At 37.8% G+C, this 11607-nt stretch overlaps 1 long non-coding RNA gene across 1 annotated transcript; it reads left to right on the plus strand.

Moving 5' to 3' along the window:
• Positions 1-6301: 6301 nt before the first annotated feature.
• LOC118485373 lies at positions 6302-8842 on the plus strand. The gene is made up of 3 exons (XR_004875690.1): positions 6302-6649; positions 7702-7790; positions 8782-8842. It is a non-coding gene; the product is annotated as an uncharacterized LOC118485373 (long non-coding RNA).
• Positions 8843-11607: the final 2765 nt, after the last annotated feature.

Consider the following 11607-nt stretch of genomic DNA (forward strand, 5'->3'; position numbering starts at 1 on the left):
TTCGATTGCGGTTCGATTGATTACCACACATAACATAAAGTAAACATGCACAAGTAACACATAAGGCACACACACACGTATAATAACACCAAAGTTGCATAATTCGAGTTTCGAGTTCGATGATGATTAGATTAGTTCGATTGGCGTTTAATTGACTTTATCACATTGTTACTTCCTACTATTCACAGTCGTAAAGCGGTTCGCATTGAGAAATATACTTCGATTATTTCGATTGTAATTAATTACTCCACATAATACAACTAACGTAAAAGCATAAAATATACTAACTACAGTCAAAGAAGTCAAAACAGGGATTGAGCAAGGAATGACATATCACAATTAGCGATCTTTTCTTCCTTTGACATCAATCTTGACTTTGACTATGACTTTTGAAAACACGGGGTGTTACACTATCCCTGAAGATTGTACTGTTACTACTCCTGTGGTTCACAGTACTGTAGCTAGGGGTGTGCAATAACCAAACCGTTAACCGAAATGAAAACCAAAAAACCAAACCGAGATTAACCGAAAGTCAGTTAATGGATATTTTTTTACCATCGGTTAACCGAAATTAACCGAACCGAACTGAATCATTTATTTTTATATATATTTCTAGCTTTTATACCTATATTTCATGTATTTCATGTTTAATACTTTCATTTCATGTAATAATACCTCTATTTCATTTATTTATGCCTTCATTTCATTTATTTATACATTCATTTAATGTATTTAAGCATCTATTCATGCATTTATACCTCTATTTCATTTATTTAAACATCCATTTCATGTATTCATACATCTATTTCATGTATTTATACCTCCATTACATGTATTTGTAAGCAAAAAATTTGGCCCTTGTTTGAATTGGTTATTAACCGAAAATTAACCGAACCGAACTGAAAACCGACAAATTAACCGAATTAACCGAACCGATTAACCGATGACTTCGGTTATGGTTACGGATAATGTTAATAACCGAACCGAACCGTGCACACCCCTAACTGTAGCATCTAATGAGGGGGAGTCGAGCAACATCAACACAACTCAAGACGAGACAATACCTGAGTTTGCCATTCCAACTAGCGTTCAAAGAAATCATCCTATTGAGAACGTGATTGGTCCTGTAAATGCAGGAGTTCAAACCAGGAGCCAATCAGGAACCATTAATCTTTGCTTATACTCATGCTACATTTCTCAAATTGAACCTAAATCCATTGATGTAGCTTTGCAGGAACCAGGCTGGGTCGATGCTATGCATGAAGAGCTGAACCAATTGGAGAAGCTAGGAGTATGGAAGCTTATGGAGTTGCCAAAAGGGAAACGCAAACTTGGAACTCGATGGGTTTTTAGAAACAAGCAAGATTCTGTAGGATTCATTGTTCGAAACAACGCAAGATTGGTGGTCCAGGGATTCAGACAGATAGAGGGACTGGATTATGATGAAGTTTGTGCCCCAGTTGCCCGAATTGAGGCCATCCAGTTTTTCTTAGCATACGCGTCCTACATGGGGTTCATTGTTTATCAAATGGACGTCAAGACTGCGTTTTTGTATGAAGACGTGAACAAGGAAATCTTTGTTGAGCAACCACCGGGTTTTGTCCATCCAGATCATCCAGAATATGCCTATAAGCTTCACAAGGCATTATATGAATTGCACCAAGCACTAAGAGTTTGGTATGCAACTCTGACTGAACATCTTCTGGCTCATGGGTACACGTGTGGCACGATAGACCAGACTCTGTTTATCAAGAGAATGGGCAAGGACCTGATCTTGGATCAAATTTATGTCGATGATATTATCTTCGAATCGACAAGTGAGGAGCTTTGCAAGGAATTTGAGAGAGTTATGCAAAAGAAGTTCAAAATGAGTGCACTCGGAGAAATGACATTGTTCTTGGGTTTACAAGTCAAACAGGATTCTCGAGGCATTCTTATTCATCAAGGGAAGTATGTGGATGATGTGCTAGCAAAATTCAAGTTCACTGACGCTAAACCGGCTGAAACTCCAATGGCAGAAAGACCTTTATTGACTAAGATATAGAAGGATCCCCTGTTGATCAACGCCTTTATAGGTCTATGATCGGCTCGTTGATGTATCTGACAGCGAGCCATCCAGACATCATGTTTGCTGTCTGCAACTGCGCACGATATCAGGCTAATCCTAAAACTTCTCATCTTACTGCTAATAAACGAATCTTTCGGTACCTTAAAGTTTCAAGTGCTTGTGGATTTGATGAAAATGATCTGTTATACCGACTGAGCATGTTTTTGTTTTTTCGTAGGTAAATTTAAACATAAAGTTTTCTATTCTTAGGTAGTTTTTTTTATGCACAAATTTATGGGGGGGGGGAATTAAAAAAAAACAAAAACATTGAAAAATTTTGAAAAAAATACAAAAACATTGAAAAAATTTGAAAAAAATACAAAAACGTTGAAAAATTTAGAAAAAAAAGGCATTGCATGACATGGGAGATGAAATGAATTTTCACATTGTGGTAAGGGGCTGACTCATGTAAAACCAATATCGAAATAGTTTGACTCTAGTATGATGTGTTGGTAGGCTCTATCCTTAAGGCTGGAAACATTGATTGTTTCTGTTCAGAACCTAAAATAGTTAATGACCCCAGGAAAGAAAGTCACTTGGAATTAGCTCATTTCTATTTGAATGCTCGTGTGATGTCCCGATACACACAATTTTGGTCTGGTTCTGAAATCTTCTCTGAAAAAGTCGTGTATCTCCTTTGTTTTGCGTGAGCAAAGACCTGGAGGTGGTAGGCAGCGTTTAGCTTCTGTTTTGCGTGAGCAAAGACCTAGCTGAGCGTCTGTCGTCTTTTAGATCAATTTACACCTGAAAGAGGCCCTCAAGGGCCCAAAAGAAACCCTAGAAACCTATATCAAACTGAGAAAACCTCATTTGATCTGTACATTATATCATCTCTGCTAATGATCTATTATGTTCTCTTCTCAATCAAGTCCTAGTTAAGGTTTCAGAAGTCTGGAACGGACTTGTGCTATCTATAATTCCAGGATTTGATTAGTATTTGTTTGGGTGTTCATTGTTTAGAAATCAAAACATGATAAAAATTAGTTACAGGCAGTTACATGGAAAAGGTCTAGGGAGATGAGTTTAGGTGGACAAACATACTAGCAATCGTCTAGATCATTCAGTAGTAGATCAGTGTTGATAAGTGAAGTCAAGCCCGAAACCTCGTGATTTGATCCCTGAGCAATTATGACATTTCCTATTTTATTTTGTAAATAATTGTTTATATTATTTATTTTGTGTTTTAGGTTTTTGTTTTCGTAAAATGTGCGCGGGAAGTTAATTGGGTTATTAAAATTATTCTTGGTTTTAAAGGATTCTTGAAATAAATTAAAAAATATTAAACAAAATCCTTATGCTGATTGTGAATTTGAGACGGTCTCGGCCTAACCTTTGGTCTCGGCCCAAGGGCCTAGTCCACACATGTGGGTTGTGGTATAAGAGGCGGGTCTCGAGTCGAGACCTCATATCTCACTCGAGACCAGTTACAAATTCTCTCTAGAATTCTGGCGAACTCTCATTATTCCGGTGAAGTTTTTGTTTTCGACGTATTTTCCGGTCTTGATTCATAAAATTTTCGGGGGTAATATGATGATTTGTTTGAAGATTTGCAGGTTGATTGAGATTTGAAGTTGCATAAGAACCCTAATGGTGAACTTATTTTGGTCTTCAAAGAAATTAGAGAGTGTTTTTGGATTTTGATCCAAATTAGGGCAGATCAAAGCGTGTTTGTGTGGTCTCGACTCAGATTGTAGCAACTGACTTGAGGACTCGAGACCTCTGGTTGCGAGTCGCAACCTCATCGGTCTCGACTGAGGTCTCGACTCAAAACAAATTGGTCTTGACTAAGGTCTCGGTTCAAAACTACTCGGTCTCGACTCGAAACCTCTTGGTTTCGAATCGAAACCTCATGGTCTCGGCTCAATTCATGTGGTTGACCTGCAATCTGAATTATTGACTGTTCACTTGTTGTTGATTGTTGACTTGCATTGACTTGTTGGCCAGTTTAACCAAGTTGATCAGAAGTCTTCCAAATGTGATTCTATGCTTAATTTTTCTGTTTTGTGTAGGATATGGATTTGAAATTCATTCCGACGCACAATCAGGTAGGCTACTTAGCACCACCTCTAGAGAAGCACAAGAAGATGTACACTTCATTGGTCAAGGGTCGAATAGTTGCCGAATTGTTCATGCGCTGCGAGATAATCTTGTTGTTTATGAAAGTCTCGTTCAGGAATTCTGGAAGACGGAAAAGTTTGACGCGCTTGGAGCTGATGGAAAAGGATTGATCGAAGCTGAGATTCAAAAGACGAAAATTTACATAACCGAACAAATGATAAGGGAGGTTCTACAGTTTAATGATAACGAGTCTAATCCCATTGATCTTCCGAGCGGAACTGTACAAGTCATTCTGCCTCGTCTAAGTTATGAAGGAAAGTATCCCTCGCTAGTGAAATTGTTTGTGCATCCGTATTGGCGCTTGCTGGTGCACATGTTTATTCTATGCATGACAGAGAACAGAGGGGGAACGGATCAACTGAATATAACACAATCTGCAGCATTTGTGTGTCTGATAACAAACCAACCTTTCAACTACTCGAAATACATTTTTGAAGGGATGAAGAGGAATGTGACTAGGGTTCGAAAGGATAAGTATATCATGTATCCGAGATTCTTGCAAATGATTTTCAACACACGGTATCTAGAGTTGAAGAGATCTGGAGATACTTTGGAATTGAAGCCAATGGGACCTGCTTGTTTTGGTGCTCTCACGACTAAGAAGGGTACATAAAAGAAGTTTGAAGGACTGATTCCGTTAGAGAAGTTTGGTCAGTTTGCTGAGACAGAAGATGTAGCTGCTGAACTAGTGATAGTACAACCTGCACCTGTGAATGCTGCACCAGTTAATGCTCTTGTTAATGCTATGATTGCTAAAGAGCACGTTGTTCAAGGTGCTATTGAGATAGAGCCTGATGTGACAACCGACAAATTTTCAGGTTAATTCGTACACTTAACAAATCATGTTTTATTCCGTAAACGTGCATTAGACTTAATTTCAATTAATTAGGTCGCCATGTGTCCAGCAAAGGTCTTGTAACTTATACACACATGCATGGTTTACTTGTAAATGCATTATTTTAACCATCCATCCAAATCACTTCTTACTTTTATTTTGCATCACATTCTGTCAACATTTTAAAAGGAAAAAGAAGCCAAGACTAACTTATTCATTTTACTTTATAAAAAAAAAAAAACCAATCCCATTTTACTGTGGCCATCCCATAGTTTTGGTATTATGACCAACTCATGTCCATACTCTATTCCTTCTTTTTCTCTTCTTGTTGTCAACGATGGGAAGCATGACAAAAGACAAACCATCAATTTTATTAATTATTAAACCCATAGGAGCACTCAACCTCAAATTGTATATCTTTTAATTATATAATGTTAAAAACCATCACCTACTACTACCTATGTATAGTACACCATCTCTGTTTCCTTTCCTCTTGTTTTCTTTGTTCAAGATTATCACCATCAAACTTTAAGATTTGAATGCCAGACACTCAATTGAGCATTACCCTAATATTATATTTAGAAATGTGATTGGGAATAATTCACTTCTAATAAAAAGGCCCTAGATATTTTTTTTATATCAAAACCAAACAAACATATCACCCAACCTCTCCTCTCTCTCTCCCGTACAGATCCGGCGACCGGACTCCGGCGACGGCTCCGGCCGGTCCCGTTTGTTTCTCCGATAGGCAACATCACCACAACCCTCCTCCCCTCTGCTCCTTCTCCCTCTCGACTCGTGCTCCGGCTTCGTTTACGGCTAACACCTCTCTCTCCTACTCTCACTCTACTCTTTTTCTGAACAAATGGCCGACCACCGCTCAATGGTGGCGGCGCTCAAACACAGCGGCAGCAGTTGCGACGTACGACAGATGGGGGGTATGGTGGGGTCGGGTGGCGTCTCAAGGCGGAGAAGGAGCGGTTGCTCCGACAAACCTCCGACAGGCCCGACGAAGCTGATGATGATGATGTGGCCACTGTTGTTGCTGACTGATGATGATGGTGGATGCCGATGATGGACGTCCAGCGGTAGCATTAGCCGGCCGGAGACATTAGGCGGCGGGGGTGCTTTATTTTTCGACAAAGTTATACGATAACGCTTTCAAGTCTCCTGTTCCTTCTATTTCTTTATTTTCTGATGTTAATGTCGATGATACTGATGTTGATAATGAATCGATGAAGATGATGTTGTAGTGTCGGCTTAGTTTCGGGCTATTCACAGTCAAAATGTTCGGGTTAGGTGTGAACTCGGTTCAGACATGGCATGGTTCAACAGGCTTCTTCATCTCAAGTGCAGTTCAGTTTCGTTTCAGATTCGGGTTTTTCGGCTCGGCTACAGTTTGGGTTCGGTTAGCTCAGTGGTGGTTCGGGACGACACGGTTCATCGGGTCAGATTTGGGCTCGGGTTAACTCAGTTCGTGTCCGGGTCAACACAGTCAAAACTCGGTCAACCTGAGTTAACTCGGTCAAACCGAGTCAACTCAGTCAACGACAGTCAACGATGGTCAAACTCAGTCAAACGAAGATCCGGTAAAGTTTAACGATGCGAAATTAGTATAGATTGTTATAGTTCTTAGCTTTTTATACTACGCGAATCGAGCTCAACCGATTAAACGTTATACATTAGTGATTTATTTACGATTTTTGCGAATTTTTGCGAAAATTTATATATATATATTGGTTTGGTTGAATTATTGATTGAGTTTGATTAAAATATCGACGACTTTTATTGTCGGGTTATTCAAAAAATAGAGGAAACTCTGCCCGATTTTCGTAAAGTTTGTAATCCGAAACGTATTCATAACACAAAAATGACATCTATCGAGATTGATGTATTTTTAGAAAATAAATATAAGAGTATATTTATTTTTGCGACGCTTTACAAAACGAGTTTATAACGTTTCGACAAAAGTGATTACATGATAACAAAACACCGAAACCTATTTCGTATAAACATAGTTTCTTATGTTTAATCCAAACATCTATTATTCGACGATTGTTTAAAATAAATAATACATTTATTGACAACGTTTACGACTTGAAAGTTGATAAAATAAATATAATTATTTATATTTATTTTAGATGTCGATAATTCGAATACTTTCGATTACTTTTATAAAATAAATGTAAGTGTTTACATTTATCTCAAACGCCGATAATTTCGAATAATTTTATAATATAAATATAATTATTTATATTTATTTTCGAACGCCTAAACGGCATACAATATTTTACCGTAAGATTATAACAAACGGTATTTAATTACGGCTTACGAAAACTACGAAGTCGTACTACCGTTTCATCTACGCCTTCTATTCGTGACTACTAGCACGACTTCGTAAGTATTTATATTTATATATATATAAATATATATATATATATATCCTAAATCCTTCGGAAAACTAAGTCATTTCCACGACTTAGCATTATCCCGATTATAAACGGGATCAACTAACCATAGATTGGTTATTCCAAGTCAAGATAACACTACCTTAGGTTCGTTTTATTAACGACTCGGTAGAGCTCGGACACGTAGTTTAGCTACGTTTAAAATAGAAACTTATAAGTATTTTCCTTGTTAGGAATACTATAGTTGCACGCTAGCTAATTCAAGTTCTTGGAACAACCTCATGGAATACACACTTAGCTACCTTTGCACAAGGATATCAAGGTGAGTTCATAACCCGCACTTTTTACTGTTTTACATTTTTATAAATGTTTTCGGGGGTGGAAAGACATGCAAGTTTTGCAAAAATAAACAACTTTTCGTTGAACGAAAACTCATATTTTCTAAACCATATTGCGAATGGATTTCAAGGAACTCAAATGGTTTACGAACGGTTTATACTAAACATACCGGTTTTGCAAAACAAACGCGTATTTTCACAAACGTGCATGATTTTCATGACTAGTGACAGGAATGTCATAGTTACTACAACGGGACTGGGTTGTTCTGCGTACAAACAACGAGACAACCCAATGGGTTTATGTCCCCCCTTTTTTTTCTTTTGAAATACATATTAACTAGGGTATGATTAAGCTATGGAATGAACTCTTGGATCACGTGCGAATAGGCGCTAACTTAGGCACCATTAATCCTTTTAAGGACCACGGAACACGGGGTAGATCTATCGGGTACGGGCCAGCCCCACTCACGGTCCTTGTGCGGCCACTTAGAGTGCTTTTGTGTCCCTGTCGAAGTGAATCGACACTTAAATCGTCTACCGGGTTGAGTGCTTCCTATGTCGGCACACATATTAATGTCTTAGCTACACATTAATGATCAACATGTTCATAGACGCATTACATACCTACTTATAAACTGAACTTTCAAATGTTTTTAAGATTCATTTGATGTAAACTCACAAATACATGGATTTACAAACTTTGGTAACGTTTTTCAAATTATACCTAAGTAAGAGGACGCGCTGATCCTGCTTACAAAGGTTCGTTTGGGCTCGGCCCACTCTCTCTCGTGCAATGCACGAATACTCTTGTGGGCTAGACCCACAACTTTCATATATCATGCCAAGAAAATAATTTTACTATATTTTCTCAAGAACTTTAAAACCGGTTATCAAAAAGATTTATTTTAAATCTTTTCAAGACAAACTATGAACTCGCTCAACTTTATGTTGACTTTTTCGCATGTTCTTTCTCAGGTTACATTTTCAACACTATGGAACGGTTGGAATAGGAAAACCCATGGGAATTCGAGTAATTAGCAGGCGTTACATTTCTAGAAGTCTTAGCTTATATACTTCCGCTGTGCAATGAAGATACCGGTCCAGTCACGCCAGCTCTGATATTTTCGGGGTGTGACAGATTGGTATCAGAGCTACAGGTTTTAGCGAATTAGGTTTCTATAGAGATACCTAGGCTCTAACTTCACTTTCCTTCTGGGGACTTAGATTATTAAGACTTGAACACATACCGAACGCCTAAGACTCGAATATGGGTTCCAACCGTTGCCGAAAACGATGAGTCAATAATTTGGTTTTAAAAATACTCAAGTGTTGTGATTGATACACGGTACACAGTAAGCAAAACCTGGAGGGTTTTGGTAACATGCATTTAGGACCTTTGGAAAACTTATGTCGAAACTCATTAAAGGTCCTCACTTAGAAACCGTGACTAACAACTCGCGCAAACGTCATTATCCATATTGTCTATGCTATTTTAATTACCTGAGCAGGTAACCTACGTGGAATGAAATGCTAATGCGCAACTATACGTGAAACTCAAATTATACGTCAACGGATGTCGGAGTACATCACATTCTACGCAGAACGAAACGCTAGTGCACAATTATACATGAAACTTAAACTATACGTCAGTGGGCGTCGAAGTACATCACACATGACTTTCGACACAAGGCCTCAGGGAAAACACAAATGACACGACAACAACGATGCTAATCTCGTCAGCGGGAGAAGATTTCACAAGATATACTTTGTCTGAAGAGACTCACAATTGTTGGCGTTGCAAAAGAAGTCACACGTCTTCGCATTCCCCTACTTCATTAATGGCGATTACGATATGTTCGACATTCCATGGTAATGTCATCTAACAACCGGTTATCACACGAACTTCCAGGTAAAGTCCTTAAATTTCTTTTGTTGAAATTTCGACTATTTGCATACAGTGAGTAGATTTTTACATCCCTACTTCCCCTCGTGGTTGTTGCACCATGAAGATTTTCTTCCATGATAGCGAACACTCAATTGCTTTATTTCTTGATAAATTCATATGTTGTGCATGCATTGTTTGTTACGCATGTGGCTTCACTCGAAATTGTTGCTTTATCAAAGTCCAAATATTGTTTCGCTATGTTCGAGTTTTTGCATTTTGATTTGAATGACTGCATTATTGCAAAGCGTTGACTCTTTGATATCGAGTCAACGAACTCGTTGAAACTCATTTCTTTTGAGTTACATACAGGGTTTGTTTGTTGTAACCTTGTCAAAATTCTCTTGTTAACACATGTATTCGTTGTTGGAATGTGACTAAACCAAGTTCAATTGGTAGAACTTGCTCGTAATATATATTCGATTCAAGATTCCATATGATGGATTGAAGCCATCATATTCGAAATAATCCCAACAAGCACTTCATTTGCTTTGAACCATAACAGGCTTGTCTGGTCTTTGACTTCATTGAATCGTTTCCTTGATCACGATCACCTTGTGGTGACGTTTTCACAAATTTGAAGCTTGCGCTAACCTCGTTTACACACATCATGTACGAATTTAATTATTTATCTATTTGTTTATTGATATTAAATCCGCTTTGTTGATTTATCATATTAAAGCAATCTTAATACAATCGTGTGTTAAGATAATGGTACACAAATTCATTTCGTATTTCGGTGTACCTCTTAACGGTTCTTTCAGCATCGATCGAACATTTTGTGATATTCATTGCTTTTTCATTTTCGATCGAAAACATTATTTCCTTGTTTCATTTTCAATTGAAAATCCTATGAGATTTGTTTGAAACAAACATTCAGATTTACTTCGTTGAACCTTCAGTTGAATTCAACCACGGTGAACTTGTTTGATCACCGCTGTTATTGAAATATTTCAATCACTACGACACCTTGTGGTGTCGGTATAAACTTGTAGCTTGGGCTAATCATGATCGAGTGTTTCATGCAAAACATAGGTGATGCTTGTTCGATCACCGCTATCATTGAATTATTTCAGTCACTACGACACCTTGTGGTGTCGGTATGAACTTGTAGCTTGGGCTAATCATGATCGAGCGTTTTATTCAAAACACGGTGATACTTGTTTGATCACCGTTATTATCGAATTATTTCATTCACTACGACACCTTGTGGCGTCAGTATAAACTTGTAGCTTGTGCTAATCATGATCAATCGCTTCATGCGAAACTACGTATGCTCTTTGTTTGACTAATCATTTAAATAGCCTTAATGCAACTATGTATTAAGACGATGATACACCAGGTTCGGTTGTATTTCATTTCGGTGTATCCTTGCAACTCAACAATGTCAACACGTTGATTTTGTCATATTCATTTATTGGTTCGATAGTTGATAAATTATTTTTATGATTCTATTTATTTGAGTGTGTTGATTTCGAGTTTCAATCATACAATAACCAATGCAAATTTCCGTTGTAAGAAAATTCGATTGTTTCAAAATTGATTTGCATATTACGAACGTCCATTTGGAATTCTCTTGGTCGAAATTCCTCCTTTGTTGAACTCCGTAGACTTGGTCGCATTGGTGATATTATCACACGCTTCCTTCACTTGACACAGATTTCTAGAACAAACTCAGCTGAACCATTGGGTTCTTATTGATGCAAAATGTCTTTACATTCACTTAATTTGAATAAGTCTTGCTTCAATAAAGTTGTCATTCACATTGGAATTTTTCGGACTTACCTGCGAAATGACACAACTTTGAGGAGATAACATATACTAAATTTCGAGGACGAAATTTCTGCAACAGGGGGAGA

Source organism: Helianthus annuus, chromosome 13 (assembly GCF_002127325.2).
Source record: "Helianthus annuus cultivar XRQ/B chromosome 13, HanXRQr2.0-SUNRISE, whole genome shotgun sequence".
NCBI lineage: Eukaryota > Viridiplantae > Streptophyta > Magnoliopsida > Asterales > Asteraceae > Helianthus > Helianthus annuus.